Consider the following 13,975-nt stretch of genomic DNA (forward strand, 5'->3'; position numbering starts at 1 on the left):
TCTATAGTTGTCGGGGTTGTCTCTGCTCCCCTTTTTGAACAAAGGGACCACATTTGCTGTCCTCCAGTCCTCTGGCACTATTCCTGTAGCCAATGATGACATAAAAATCAAAGCCAAAGGTCCAGCAATCTCTTCCCTGGCCTCCCAGAGAATCCTAGGATAAATCCCATCAGGTCCCGGGGACTTATCTATTTTCAGCCTGTCCAGAATTGCCAACACCTCTTCCCTACGTACCTCAATGCCATCTATTCTATTAGCCTGGGTCTCAGCATTCTCCTCCACAACATTATCTTTTTCCTGAGTGAATACTGACGAAAAATATTCATTTAGTATCTCGCCTATCTCTTCAGACTCCACACACAATTTCCCATCCCTGTCCTTGACTGGTCCTACTCTTTCCCTAGTCATTCGCTTATTCCTGACATACCTATAGAAAGCTTTTGGGTTTTCCTTGATCCTTCCTGCCAAATACTTCTCATGTCCCCTCCTTGCTCGTCTTAGCTCTCTCTTTAGATCCTTCCTCGCTACCTTGTAACTATCCATCGCCCCAACCGAAACTTCACACTTCATCTTCACAGAGGCCTCCTTCTTCCTCTTAACAAGAGATTCCACTTCCTTGGTAAACCACGGTTCCCTCGTTCGACGCCTTCCTCCCTGTCTGACCGGTACATACTTATCAAGAACACGCAGTAGCTGATCCTTGAACAAGCCCCACTTATCCAGTGTGTCCAACACTTGCAGCCTACTTCTCCACGTCTAATGGCATCATAATTGCCCTTCCCCCAGCTATAACTCTTGCCCTGCGGTGTATACTTATCCCTTTCCATCATTAACGTAAACGTCACCGAATTGTGGTCACTGTCCCCAAAGTGCTCTCCTACCTCCAAATCCAACACCTGGCCTGGTTCATTACCCAAAACCAAATCCAACGTGGCCTCGCCTCTTGTTGGCCTGTCAACATATTGTTTCAGGAAACCCTCCTGCACACACTGTACAAAAAAACGACCCATCTATTGTACTCGAACTATATCTTTTCCAGTCAATATTTGGAAAGTTAAAGTCTCCCATAATAACTACCCTGTTACTTTCGCTCATATCCAGAATCATCTTCGCCATCCTTTCCTCTACATCCCTAGAACTATTAGGAGGCCTATAAAAAACTCCCAACAGGGTGACCTCTCCTTTCCTGTTTCTAACTTCAGCCCATACTACCTCGGAAGAAGAGTCCCCATCTAGCATCCTCTCCGCCACCGTAATACTGCTCTTGACTAGCAGCGCCACACCTCCCCCTCTTTTGCCTCCTTCTCTGAGCTTACTAAAACACCTAAACCCCGGAACCTGCAACATCCATTCCTGTCCCTGCTCTATCCATGTCTCCGTAATGGCCACAACATCAAAGTCCCAGGTACCAACCCATGCTGCCAGTTCCCCTACCTTGTTTCGTATACTCCTGGCATTGAAGTAGACACACTTCAAACCACCTACCTGAACACTGGCCCCCTCCTGCGACGTCAAATCTGTGCTCCTGACCTCTATACTCTCATTCTCCCTTACCCTAAAACTGCAATCCAGGTTCCCATGCCCCTGCTGCATTAGTTTAAACCCCCCCAAAGAGCACTAACAAATCTCCCCCCCAGGATATTTGTGCCCCTCAGGTTCAGATGTAGACCATCCTGTCTGTAGAGGTCCCACCTTCCCCAGAAAGAGCCCCAGTTATCCAGAAATCTGAATCCCTCCCGCCTGCACCATCCCTGTAGCCACGTGTTTAAATGCTCTCTCTCCCTATTCCTCATCTCACTATCACGTGGCACGGGCAACAACCCAGAGATAACAACTCTGTTTGTTCTAGTTCTGAGCTTCCATCCTAGCTCCCTGAAAGCCTGCCTGACATCCTTGTCCCCTTTCCTACCTATGTCGTTAGTGCCAATGTGGACCACGACTTGGGGCTGCTCCCCCTCCCCCCTAAGGACCCGGAAAACACGATCCGAGACATCACGTACCCTTGCACCTGTGAGGCAACATACCAAACGTGAGTCTCTCACGCTCCCACAAAATCTCCTATCTGTGCCCCTGACTATAGAGTCCCCAATTACTAATGCTCTGCTCCTCTCCCCCCTTCCCTTCTGAGCAACAGGGACAGACTCCGTGCCAGAGGCCCGTACCCCATGGCTTACCCTGGTAAGTCGTCCCCCCCACAAGTATCCAAAGCGGTATACTTGTTTCTCAGGGGAACGACCGCAGGGGATCCCTGCACTGACTGCTTTTTCCCAGTCCCTCTTACAGTTACCCACCTATCTCCAATCTTTGGTGTAACTAATTCCCTGAAGCTGCTATCTATGACCCCTTCTGCCTCCCGAATGATCCGAAGTTCTTCCAACTCCAGCTCCAGTTCCCTAACTCGGTCTTGGAGGAGCTGGAGATGGCAGCACTTCCTGCAGGTAAAATCAGCAGGGACAATAACTGCATCCCTCACCTCAAACATCCTGCAGGAGGAACATTGCACTCCCTTCCCTGCCATTCCTCTTACTTTCTACCAAGATCTGGCTAACAACTAAATTAAATTTTTATAAAAAATAATAATAATATAATAAAATATGGTACTTACCTCAGACCAATGGGTTTTATTATTAGGTTAGAGGAGGAGGGCGGGTGGGAGACACTACACGTGTAGTGTCTCGGGTTTCCTCTCCACCAGAATTTATTGGTGAGGGTCTTCCCAGACGTCCGCGGGTCGACTTCCTGTTCCCGCCTAAAAAACTAATTAAAAAAAAAAGAAAAATTCTCAGCTCCTGCTGAAATTGACTAACCAGCCAGCTCCACTCCCGCCGAAATCGACTCGCCTGCCCCTGCAAAGACAAGTGCTTTTAAAGGTTGACTTACCTCCCAGCAGCCACTTCCGCAATGCTCCCGCTGAAACTGACTCACCAGCTGTTCTCACGCCGAAATCGACTGGCCTGCCCCTGCAAAGACAAGTGCTTTTAAAGGTTGACTTACCTCCCAGCAGCCACTCCCGTAATGCTCCCGCTGAAACTGACTCACCAGCTGATTCTCCCGCCGAAATCGACCCTCAGTTTAAAGCTATGTCCCCTCGTGCTAGCCATTTCCATCCGCGGGAGAAGGCTCTCACTGTCCACCCTATCTAACCCCCTGATCATTTTGTATGCCTCTATTAAGTCTTCTCTTAACCTTCTTCTCTCTAATGAAAACAACCTATAAAACATATACTCACACACATGTATACACACACATATACACACACACATACGCTCACACACACATATGCTCACACACACACCCACACACAAACACATACTCAGACTCAAGCAGTCGCATAGGATTGTTCAATGACAGAATACTATTTAATCCTACCATTGTGCCTGAATCGCTCTTTATAATCTGAGCTTTATAAGGCTTTGATCATTCTGCTCCTGCGTGAGAGAGAGGTTCAGGACAATCCTCTTTCTCACATTATTACACACACACATCTGTCACCTGTTTGTACTCAGGTTTCACAATTTGCGCTCTGGGCAACATCGGGAGCAGCGAGCAGAGACTGCTCAGCAACTGAGACACAGGAAGACAAGGACAAGTCCGAACAAAGTAAGTCATTGTTTGACTTAGGGCAGCTCGGAAGCACAGTGGGGCAGCACGGTAGCATAGTGGCTAGCGGTGTGGCTTCACAGCGCGAGGGTCCCAGGTTCGATTCCCCGCTGGGTCACTGACTGTGCGGAATCTGCACCTTCTCCCCGTGTGTGCGTGGGTTTCTTCCGGGTGCTCCGGTTTCCTCCTACAGTTCAAAGATGTGCAGGTTAGGTGGATTGGCAATGGTAAATTGCCCTTAGTGTCCAAGAGGGTGAGAAGGGGTTATTGGGTTACGGGGATAGTGTCGAAGTGAGGGCTTAAGTGGGTTGGTGCAGACTCAATGGGCCAAATGGCCTCCTTCTGCACTGAATGTTCTATGTTCTAAATTGCTCACTGATCATGACACATTACTGGCATTGTTTGATGGGGACAGTGTAGAGGGAGCTTTACTCTGTATCTAACCCCGTGCTGTACCTGTCCTGGGAGTGTTTGATGGGGACAGTGTAGAGGGGGCTTTACTCTGTATCTAATCCCGTGCTGTACCTGTCCTGGGAGTGTTTGATGGGGACAGGGAGCTTTACTCTGTATCTAACCCCGTGTTGTACCTGTCCTGGGAGTGTTTGATGTGGACAGTGTAGAGGGAGCTTTACTCTGTATCTAACCCCATGCCATATCTGCCCTGGGAGTGTTTTATTGGGACTGTGCAGAGGGAGTTTATTCCGTGCTGTACCTGTCCTGGGAGTGTTTGATGGGGACAGTGTAGAGGGAGCTTTACTCTGTATCTAACCCCATGCTGTACCCGTCCTGGGAGTGTTTGATGGGGACAGTGTACAGGGAGTTTTACTCTGTATCTAAGCCCGTGCTGTACCTGTCCTGGGAGTGTTTGATGGGGACAGTGTAGAGGGAGCTTTACTCTGTATCTAAGCCCGTGCTGTACCTGTCCTGGGAGTGTTTGATGGGGACAGTGTAGAGGGAGCTTTACTCTGTATCTAACCCAATGCTCCATCTGTCCTGGGAGTGTTTGAAGGAGACAGAGTTGAGGGAGCTTTACTCTGTATCTAACCGTGTGCCGTACATGTCCTGGGAGTGTTTTATGGGGACAGTGTGGAGGGAGCTTTACTCTGTATCTAACCACGTGCTGCACCTGTCCTGGGGTTGCTGGATTATGGGGACAGGGTGAAGGTGTGGAGTTGGGTAGGGTGCTCTTTCCAAGAGCCAGTGCAGACTCGATAGGACGAATGGCCTCCTTCTGCACTGTTAGTTCTATAAATCTATGATTCTAAGACAGGAATCTGGGACCCTGGCGCTGTGAAGCCATAGTGCTAGCCACTATGCTACCGTATGTGATATATCAGAGTGTGGATATTGGAGTGTTGCAGTGAGGATTGTGGGAAATATCAGAGTGTTACATCGAGGTGTTGGGTCATATCTGCGTGTCACAGTGAAGGGGGTGGGATATATCAGAATCTTACATCAGGGATGTTCGACATATCGGTTTGTTGCAGTGAGAGTGTGGTATATATCAGAGTGTTAGATTGAGGGGTGTGGGATATAGCAGAGTGTTATAGTGAGGGTTTTGGGATATATCAGAGTGTTACATCGAGGTGCGTGGCCCATATAAGAATTATACAGTGAGCTGTGTTGGACAGCTCAGAGTGTTACACTGAGCATTTTGGGAAACATCAGAGTGTTGCAGTGAAGTGTGTGGGTATTTCAGTGTTAGAGTGAGGAGAATGGGATATATCCGCGTTTTACAGAGAGGGGTATGGGTTATATCAAAGTGTTACAGTGAGTGGTGTGCGGTATATCAGAGTGTTACAGTGAGGGATGTGGGGTATATCAGAGTGTCACAGTGAGGGATGTGGGGTATATCAAAGTGTTACAGTGAGTGGTGTGCGGTATATCAGAGTGTTACAGTGAGGGGTGTGGGATATATCAGAGTGTTCTAGTGAGGGGTGTGGGATATATCAGAGTGTTACAGTGAGGGGTGTGGGATATATCAGAGTGTTACAGTGAGAGGTGTGGAATATATCAGAGTGTTACAGTGAGGGGTGTGGGATATATCAGAGTGTTCTAGTGAGGGGTGTGGGATATATCAGAGTGTTACAGTGAGGGGTGTGGGATATGACAGTATTACAGTGAGGGTGTGGGGTATATCGGAGTGCTACAGTGAAGGGTGTTGGATATGTCAGTGTTCCAGGGAGGGTGTGGGATATATCAGAGTGTTACAGTGAGGGGTTTGGGATGTATAGTATTACAGTGAGGGTGCCCAACATCCTTGACCGCTGGTACCGCTGTTTAAGAAAGGTAGCAGGGATCATCCTGTAAACTATAGGCCGGTGAGCCTCCTGTTGGGAGTAGGTAAATTATTGGAGAGAATTCTCAGGGACAGGATTTATACCCATTTGGAAACAAATGGACTCATTAGCGATAGACAGCACGGTTTTGTGAAGGGTAAGTCGTGCCTCACTAACTTGATCAAGTTTTTTGAGGAGGTGACAAAGATGATTGATGAGGGGAGGGTGGTGGATGTTGTTTACATGGACTTCAGTAAAGCCTTTGACAAGGTGCCTCATGGCAGACTGGTAGAAAAGGTGAAGTCACACGGGAACAGAGGTGAGGTGGTAAGATGGATACAGAACTGGCTCGGTCACAGAAAGCAAAGGGTAGCAGTAGAAGTGTGTTTTTCTGAATGGAAGGTTGTGACTAGTGGTGTTCCACAGGGATCTGTGGTTGGGCCTCTGTTGTTTGTCGTATCCATAAACGATTTGGAGGAAAATGTAGCTGGTCTGATTAGTAAGTTCATGGATGACACCAAGGATCAAAGGGTATAGCAGGACATGGATAGGTTGGAGACTTGGGCAGAGAAATGGCAAATGGAGTTTAATCCGGACAATTGTGAGGTGATGCATTTTAATAGATCTAACATAGAGGGGAAATATACAGTAAATGGCAAAACTCTTAGGAATATATAAAGTCAGAGAGATCTGGGCGTGCAGGTCCACCTATCTTTGAAGGTGGCAACACAAGTGGACAGGGTCATCAAGAAAGCATATGGAATGCTTGCCTTCATTGGACGGGGCATTGAGTATAAAAACTGGCACGTCATGCAACAGTTGTATAGAACCTTGGTAAGGCTGCACTTGGAATATTGTGCACTATTATGGTCACCATACTACCAGAAGGATGTGGAGGCTTTGGAGAGGATGCAGAGGAGGTTTACCAGGATCTTGCCTGATCTGGAGGGTGTTAGCTATGTGGAGAGGCTGAATAGACTTGGACTGTTTTCATTAGAAAGACAGAGATTGAGGGGTGACCTTATAGAGATCTACAAGATTTTGAGGGGCATGGATAGAGTGGATGGGCAGGCACTCTCCAAGGGTGGAGGGGTCAGTCACCAGGGGGCACAGATTTAAGGTCCGTGGGCCAAAGTTTAGAGATGTGCGAGGCAGGTTTTTTTACACAGAGGGTGGTGAGTGCCTGGAATGCGTTGCTCGGGGAGGTTGTGGAAGCAGATACATTAACGGTGTTCAAAAGGCATCTTTACAAACACATGGATAGGATGGATATAGAGGGACACGACACAGGGAAGTGCTGAGGATTTTGGCAAAGGTTGGTGTCATGACCAGTACAGGCTTGGAGGGACGAAGGGCCTGTTCCTGTGCTGTTCTTTGTTCTTGTTATAGTGAGTGGTATGGGATATATCAAAGTGTAACATTGAGGACGTTGGAATATATCAGGGTATAACAGTGGTGGGTATGGGATATATCAGAGTGTTACAGTGAGGGATGTGGGTTATATCAGAGTGTGACAGTGAGTGGTATCGGTATATCAGAGTGTCACAGTGAGGGATGTGGGTTATATCAAAGTGTTACAGTGAGGGGTATGGGTATATCAGAGTGACACAGTGAGGGATGTGGGTTACATCAGAGTGTTACAGTGAGGGGTGTGGCATATATCAGAGTGTTGCAGTGAGGGATGTGGGTTATATCAGAGTGTTACAGTGAGGGGTGTGGGGTATATCAGAGTGTTGCAGTGAGGGATGTGGGAATATTCGAGTGTTACAGTGAAAGGTGTGGGATATATCAGAGTGTTACACTGTGGGGTGTGAGGATATTTGAGTGTTACAGTGAGAGTTGTGGGATATATCAGTGTGTTACAGTGAGGGATGTGGGATATATCCTAGTGTTAAATCAAGGGGTGTGATATATTCAGTGTTACATTGAGGGGTGTAGAATATATCAGAGTGTTACAGTGTGGGGTGTGGGATATATCAGAGTGTTACAGTGTGGGGTGTGGGATATATCAGAGTGGTACAGTGAGGGGTGTGGGATATATCAGTGTTACAGTGAGGGGTGTGGTATATCAGCGTTACAGTGAGGGGTGTGGGTTATATCAGATTGTTATAGTGAGGGGTGTGGGTATATCAGTGTTGCAGTGAGGGGTGTGGGATATATCAGAGTGTTACATGGGGGGGGGGGGATATAATAGAGTGTGACAGTGAGGGGTGTGGGATATGTCAGAGTGTTACAGTGAGGGGTGTGGGATATGTCAGAGTGTTACATGCAGGTGTGTGGGATATATCAGAGTGTTACAGTGAGGGGTGTGGGATTATATCAGTGTGTTACAGTGAGGGGTGTGGGTTATATCAGAGTGTTAAAGTGAGGGGTGTGGGATATATCAGTGTGTTACAGTGAGGGTTGTGGGTTATATCAGAGTGTTACAGTGAGGGGTGTGGGTATATCAGTGTTTCCGTGAGGGGTGTGGGATATATCAGAGTGTTACAGTGAGGGGTGTGGGATATATCAGAGTGTTACAGTGAGGGGTGTGGGTTATATCAGAGTGTTACAGTGAGGGGTGTGGGATATATCAGAGTGTTACAGTGAGGGGTGTGGGATATATCAGAGTGTTATAGTGAGGGGTGTGGGATATATCAGTGTGTTACAGTGATGGGTGTGGGGTATGTCAGAGTGTTACATGCAGGGGTGTGGGATATATCAGAGTGTTACATGCAGGGGTGTGGGGTATGTCAGAGTGTTACATGCAGAGGTGTGGGTTATATCAGAGTGTGACAGTGAGGGGTGTGGGTTATATCAGAATGTTACAGTGAGGGGTGTGGGTTATATCAGAGTGTTACAGTGAGGGGTGTGGGGTGTGTCAGAGTGTTACATGCAGGGGTATGGGATATATCAGAGTGTTACAGTGAGGGGTGTGGGTTATATCAGAGTGTTACAGTGAGGGGTGTGGGATATATCAGAGTGTTACAGTGGGGGGGGGGGGATATATCAGAGTGTTACAGTGAGGGGTGTGGGTTATATCAGAGTGTGACAGTGAGGGGTGTGGGTTATATCAGAATGTTACAGTGAGGGGTGTGGGTTATACCAGAGTGTTACAGTGAGGGGTGTGGGGTGTGTCAGAGTGTTACATGCAGGGGTATGGGATATATCAGAGTGTTACAGTGAGGGGTGTGGGATATATCAGAGTGTTACAGTGGGGGGGGGGGGGGATATATCAGAGTGTTACAGTGAGGGGTGTGGGTTATATCAGAGTGTGACAGTGAGGGGTCTGGGTTATATCAGAATGTTACAGTGAGGGGTGTGGGTTATACCAGAGTGTTACAGTGAGGGGTGTGAGGTATGTCAGAGTGTTACATGCAGGGGTATGGGATATATCAGAGTGTTACAGTGAGGGGTGTGGGTTATATCAGAGTGTTACAGTGAGGGGTGTGGGATATATCAGAGTGTTACAGTGGGGGGGGGGGGGATATATCAGAGTGTTACAGTGAGGGGTGTGGGTTATATCAGAATGTTACAGTGAGGGGTGTGGGTTATATCAGAGTGTTACAGTGAGGGGTGTGGGATATGTCAGTGTGTTCCAGTGAGGGGTGTGGGGTATGTCAGAGTGTTACATGCAGGGGTGTGGGATATATCAGAGTGTTACATGCAGGGGTGTGGGATATATCTAAATGTAAGAGTAATAGGTGTGGGATAACCTCATTTTGATCCCTTCGACTAAAACAATATCTTCGCTCTTGACCTTTTAAAATGTACATCCAAATTAGTCTTGATTTTGTTTTTTGCTGCAATTAGATATTTGACTGTGTAATTTGCAATCTAAATGAGCTCATGAGCTAGATTTCCATCTGTGTTTAACCATTGCACAGTTGAATTGTGGGCTAATCTGCAGAACAAGTTCTCTCATCGAATTACCAAACTGCATTGTAACCGCAGAAAATACATTTATAAAAGGGAAAATAGCGACGCAACGTCGCATTGTTGGAGGGTCACTACTGAGGGAGCGATGCACTGTTGGAGGGGCAGTTCTCAGGAAATGCCGCACTGAACATAGAATCCCTACAATGCAAAAGGAGACCATTCGGCCCATTGAGACAGCACCGACCATCTGAAAGAGCCCCCTACCTGGGGTCAGACCCTCATTCTATCCCCGTAACCACACCTAACCTCTCTGACACTAAGGGGCAATTTAGCATAGCTGATCCACCTAACCTGCACATCTTTGGACTGTGGGAGGAAACCGGAGAACCCGGAGGAAATCCACACAGAAATGGGGAGAACGTGCAGACTCCGCACAGACAGAGAGAAAGGCGGAAATGAACCCAGATCCCTGGCACTGTGAGGCAGCAGTGCTAACCACTGTGTCACTGTGCAGACTACTGTCAGCATATAAAATATAAAATCCTGATGGGACTGGACAGGCTGTAGATGCAGAAAGAATGTTCCCGTGTTGGTCACATTCAGAACTAGGGGCCCAGCCTAAGAATAAGGGGCAAGCCATTCAGGACTGAGATGAGGAAGAACATCTTCTCTCAGAGAGTTGGGAACTTCTGGAATTCTCTGCCACAGGAAGCTGTTGAGGCCGGTTCATTAGAGCTGGACGTGGCCCTTGCAGTTAAAGGGATCAAGGGGTATGGAGAGAAAGCGGGAGTGAGATACTGAATAGTGGTGCAGGCTCGAAGGGTCGAATGGCCTACTCCTGCACCCTCCATATTCTGGGAGGCACTGAAGGCGATGATCATGGGGGAAAATTACAGCTTATACGGCCCTTAGGGACAGTCAGTAAAGGGAAGTCAAGCAGCAGCTGACCGACTCCATACTGGAGGTTGATCAGCGGGTACTCCACAGCCCCAACCGTGGGACAACTGGCAGAAAGGAAAAAGCGGCAGATGGAATTTGACCAGCTCTCCATATGGAAGGCGGTCTACCAGCTCCGCCAGGCACGGGGCCTTTTACAAACTTGGAGACGAAGCCAGCTGAAGAAAACAGGCTGCCGTGAAAGAGATAGCTGGGATCAGGGACAGTGATGGTGTGGTAAACCACTGTATTGTATTGTATTGTACTGTTGCATTGTTAACACGCCTGGGCTTTCCCTGCTGGCTCCGAACCACTATAGTATATAATATGTGTATTGTGGTAAACTGCCACGTATTACGTGGAATGTGGTAAACTACTGCCTAATGGCTCCGCCTCCCCTCGGGGTCCGTATAAAGGTGGCTGGTCTCCGCCGCTGCCACAGTTCGGGATCCGAGGCCAGGCGGCTGTTTAGTTTATTAAAGCCTCAGTTACGTTCACTACTCGTCTCGTGTTCGTTGATGGCATATCAATTTAATAAACTAAACTACTAAGATGAATTCATCGCTCAAGCCTGATTGCCTGGAGCTGGACCCACAGGCAGCCGACGCCACTGCAACATTCGAGCACTGGCTAAGCTGCTTCGAAGCGTACCTTGGATCCTCCACCGAAGACTTCACCGACCTATAAAAGAAGTAGATCCTCAACGCACGGTTGAGCCGCAAGTTTTCCTTCTCATCAGGGACGCTCCCTCGTATACGGAGGCGATAATGCTGCTGAAGGGACAATATGTAAAGTCTGTCAACGAGGTGCATGCTGGGCACCTTCTTGCCACGAGACGACAACGCCCTGGAGAATCACAAGCCGAATTCCTGCGTGCCTTGTGGGTACTCGGCCGGTACTATGCTTGCCAGGCGGTATCGGCTACCCAACACGCAGAGCTGTTGATCAGGGACCACTATGTCACAGGCATGAAATCGAACCACATCCGCCAGCGATTGCTAGAAGGGGGTACACTCGGCCTCCCAGAGACAGTGCAGCTCTCAAACTCACTGGAGGTGGCCTTCCAGAACATGGAGGCCTACACCTCCGACAACAGGGCACCCTCGTGGACCTCGTGGGCACTGCCATCATCCGACTCGAATGCGGAGCAAGCCTGCCAACGCCGGACGCCCTAACTGCTACTTTTGCGGCCAGGGTAATCATCCCAGACAACGCTGCCCTGCACGGAACGCGACTTGCAACGGGTGTGGGAGGAAGGGCCACTTTGCGAAAGCCTGCCAGGCCCGATCTCTCCCTAAAACTCCTAGGCCTAGCAGCGCTGCCCACTGCCTGTCGGGGCCGCCCCCAGCTGCCGCGCCACCCGCCATGTGCGACCCGTGGGCACCACCATCTTCACCGCCATCTGTGATTTCGGCCGCCATGTGCGACCCATGGGGGCCGCCATCTTTAATGCCATCTTGTACTCCACCCGCCACGCGTGACCCATGGGGACCGCCATCTTGGGACCACTCCGCAGCCTCCCGGGAGCCCTGCTCACCCGGTCGTACGCTAGCCGCCACTACCTCCAACCGGCCTACCCATCACCTTCCGAAGCTCGCCTCCATCACGCTCGACCAGTCCCGGCCTCATCAGCTCGCAAAATCTACGATGACCGTCCGGATCAATGGCCACGTGACGGCCTGCCTTTTCGACTCTGGGAGCACAGACAGCGTCAAATACCCAGATACAGTAAGGCGCTGCTCCCTCCCAATGTTACCCGCGACCCAGAAAATCTCCCTGGCTTCCGGATCACATTCAGTAGAAATCCGGGGGTACTGTGTCGCGACCCTTACTGTTCAAGGCATAGAGTATGTGTGGTGGTATGTATTAGGGGTAATACGGTACACCACGATGCCGACAGGCTATTGGTAGATGGATACCGGGTCCTGATAGGATCTGCCGCCTACTGGGCTCCACCCAGAAATGCCGGTATAAGAACCCGGATTTCCCCCAGCAGCTGCATTCTGTAACTGAGCTGCTGGGGAACAAGTTCTGCTTAATAAAGCCTTTAATTGATGTTACTTCAACCTGCCTTGTGTCATATTGACGGTACAACAGTACGCTAACTTCAAACTCTACGTCCTTCCCCATCTCTGCGCTGCCCTATTACTGGGCTCGACTTCCAGTGCCACCTCCAACGCCTTACTTTAAAGTTCGGTGGACCCCTGCCCCCCCTCACCGTCTGTAGCCTCGCGACACTTAAGGTCGCCCTACCCCCGCTCTTCGCTAACCTCACCCCGGACTGTAAGCCCGTCGCTACCAGAAGCAGGTGCTACAGTGCTCAGGACAGGGCCTTTATCAGGTCGGAGGTCCAGCGACTCCTACGAGAGGGGATCATTGAGGCTCGTACCAGCCCCTGGAGAACCCAAGTCAAGACTGGGAGAAGCACCGGATGGTTATCGATTACAGTCAGACCATCAACCGGTACACGCAGCTCGATGCGTACCCCCTTCCCCGCACATCTGACATGGTCAACCAGATTGAGCAGTATCGAGTCTTCTCCACAGTTGACTTGAAGTACGCGTACCACCAGCTCCCTATCTGCCCGGAGTACCGCCAATACACTGCCTTCGAGGCAGATGGCCACCTCTACCACTTCCTCAGGGTCCCCTTCGGTGTCACCAATGGGGTCTTGGTCTTCCAACGAGAAATGGACCAAATGGTTGTACATGCCTGGCTTGTCCAGGCTGGCTCCGCCTGTGGGCTCCTCCCCTCGGGCTCATGTATAAAGGTGGCAAGTCTCTGTCTCCGACCCAGTTCGGGATCAGAGGCCAGAAGGCTAGCTGTTTAGTTTATTAAAGCCTCAGTTACGTTCACTCCTCGTCTCGTGTTCGTTGATGGCACATCAGACGATAGGATGGTAGCGGACCCAAACAAGGTCACTAAGGCCGTTACCAACTTTTACCAAGGGCTATACACCTCCGAGCCCCCGGAGGGGGCCTCAGGAATGGGACAGTTCCTCGATAGGCTGGTCATACCGGCAGTGAGGGAGGACCGGGAACAGGCCCTGGAAGCACCACTAGTGCTGGTTGAAATTGTGGAGTGCATCAACTCCATGAGGTCAGGGAAAGCACTGGGATCAGATGGGTTCCCAGCAAATTTTACACAAAATTCTCAGCAGGGCTGGTCCTGCATCTGCGGAGATGTTCAACGACTCACTGTCTCAGGCAGCCCATCCGGCCCAGGCCTCAATCTCACTGATCCCCAAAAGGACAAAGACCTGACCGAGTGTGGATCATACAGACCCATCTCTCTCTCATAAA

The 13,975-nt window shown here is 49.6% G+C and overlaps 1 protein-coding gene across 1 annotated transcript in view; it reads left to right on the top strand.

Moving 5' to 3' along the window:
• Positions 1 to 3,474: 3,474 nt before the first annotated feature.
• The window catches only part of LOC140392946 (guanine nucleotide-binding protein G(I)/G(S)/G(T) subunit beta-3-like), a 142,626-nt gene continuing 132,125 nt past the window's right edge, over positions 3,475 to 13,975 (top strand). Inside the window, exon 1 of the mRNA XM_072478742.1 lies at positions 3,475 to 3,600. The gene's annotated coding sequence lies outside the window, so the exon portion shown is untranslated. The remainder of the gene's footprint in view (positions 3,601 to 13,975) is intronic.

The sequence above is a fragment of the Scyliorhinus torazame genome, chromosome 16 (genome assembly GCF_047496885.1).
Source record: "Scyliorhinus torazame isolate Kashiwa2021f chromosome 16, sScyTor2.1, whole genome shotgun sequence".
In the NCBI taxonomy this organism is placed as follows: Eukaryota; Metazoa; Chordata; class Chondrichthyes; order Carcharhiniformes; family Scyliorhinidae; genus Scyliorhinus; species Scyliorhinus torazame.